We start from the raw sequence: 2,436 nt of genomic DNA, 5'->3' as shown, positions 1-2,436 counted from the left end.
CGGTACTATGCCGGTTAATTAATTCCTTCCAATATGCTAACCCAATTTACCGATGAGGAATTTGTGCAAAAGTGATTGATGCACTAATGTGAGATTGTAAATTATTGCTTTCTAAATACCATTAACGTGTCTGTAACAGAGTTGCATCGGAGATAGGAAGAGAGGGAGCAAGGAATCAGCCTCCACTAAACAAAGCCAACGGAGGGCACCCAAGAATAGAGAGGCGCATAAGGTAATGTCCTTCTTGGAATTTTAGTTTAGTACATTGTGTTTATAATAATGATTGTTATTGACATGTGATGTAATTTTTCATCTTGAAAGCTATGTTACATATAATTTTGTTTGCCTACCATCATGGTGTCTCTATTCTCTGTGTCGATTACTTACGTAGCTCGTTCACAAACCAGAAGGCCCGAACAGGCACGCAAAAAAAGTTGCCGATCGTCAGGGGCAGATCCCGCGACTACAGCACAGCAGCTCATGAAGGCCCAAGTTGCAACGAGAGACATGTTGTACCTTCAGACTCCGACGAAGACGATGATGTGCCCATTGCTTAACGAAGGTGCCGACCTATTGTACCTTCAGACTCCGACGAAGACGATGATGTACCCATTGCTCAAAGAAGGCGCCGACTCTTCTAAGATGACTTGAACCCAAATGGTGAACATGTAAATGAGGAGGACAGTGCTTTCGCTCCACATAATCAGGATCCAATTATACCCTCTTCAGCACTTGTGGAATCTCTTCATTACGATTTTGACAGGCAAGTTCTAGAAATAATATTCTGTTTGGAATGACATTTTAACATATCTCATTTGTACTGCAATTTAACTCCGACTACAACTAGAGTTAGCTTATTACAGATTTCGTATGCCTATAAACCACATAAAAAATTTTCTCAGTGTGTACTTGATTTTCTTGCTGCAATTTTGTTATCACAGATAGGTTAAACTTCTATACAGAATAACATATTTGGTTCCCTCACTTATCTCATTCTATTTCAACGTATTAACTAATCGCGTAAAACCTATTAGTTAAAATTATACAGTTGTTTCAAAATCAAAGTAGACATACATCTTCAATTAGCTGAAACATATTACACATAATGCACATTGATTATTTTAGGTAACCATCTATTGTCTGTCTCAAAATTGCATGTCTTAATTATACTATGATTTCGATGGTTTCTACACATGTTTTGTAACTATAGTTGCATTCGATGCAGATAATTTGATGTAAACTTTGTGCAGTGTCCAGAAGTTGAGGAACTATTGGAAAAGTTTGAACAAGGTGGGAACACAAGTCCGATTAATATGGAACCCCTTTAGACGGTCGTGGCTAACAAGTCATGCTATCACACCCTGAGTCCTGGAAGGCCTAGCTTTTCCCTTGGCTTGACACAGCTAGAGAAGTCACCGGCCACACCCCCCTCATAACGGTCCATCCGAGGCTTAAGAGTGTGAAGTTAGGTGAGGAGAAGGAGGAAATGGTCCGGCGTTGGATTTTGAACTCTTGCCTCGACAAACATGCGCCATTGGCTACCTATGAAGGTAGGCCATATCTTCAACTGTCAAGGTTGGATTTGTGGACTCTGAAAGCACGCGGTTGGATCAACAGCAATGTAAGTTATTGAAACCCATGCTGTAGTTTCAATTAATTTATTTCTCGTACCCTGGATTTCATGCGTGATTACTTTTTCTACGCAGATTATTCAATGGATGTGCAACACATTTAATGATGCTCCGGCAGCGCGCTTCAAGCGTGGCTTCTATTGCGTGTCTCCAAGAATATTGGTATGAAGATTGTAATTTTTTTGAATTCTCATCATAGTTATAGCATCACTGGATACTGCTTTGGCAATAGGAAACGGTGATAAGATAGCATAACTTGGATGTAACACCCTAATATTCAAATCCTTATGCTCGAGTCATAAGTCAATGATATTACGGTGGTACGACTCTCAGGTAGATTTTTAATATATAAGTATAGGTAATTTCGGAAAGAGTATTAATCGAGAAGCCTAAAAAGAGTATAAATAAAATCGCAAAGACGTATCACTCATGTTTCGACAACAAAAAGATAAATCGTGAAGCCGAAAGCGATATACGGACAAGGCATAAAGGAGATTAAGAGATAGATAACAGATAGATATATATAACATAAGTAAATATCCACTAGTCGTGATCCGCGAAGTTTAGGCCGGCTAGGGTACAGTACGAAAGTAGTTGACAACAGTATATCCTAATCTCTCCCAAAGGAAACATGAAAGCCTCTATAGGCAAGTTCAAAAGAGTTCAATACATAATATAATCCTTTCAAAACAAAGGTGGAGAGATTCTAAGCAAAACACAAAGTAGAGAAAATAAGGATCTTCGCCGTCTCTCGGATGACCCACAACTCACTTCTGAGCACCTGAACCTGTATCTGAAAAACAAG

This window comes from Arachis duranensis, chromosome 4 (assembly GCF_000817695.3).
Source record: "Arachis duranensis cultivar V14167 chromosome 4, aradu.V14167.gnm2.J7QH, whole genome shotgun sequence".
In the NCBI taxonomy this organism is placed as follows: domain Eukaryota; kingdom Viridiplantae; phylum Streptophyta; class Magnoliopsida; order Fabales; family Fabaceae; genus Arachis; species Arachis duranensis.
This window is presented reverse-complemented; position numbering follows the sequence as displayed.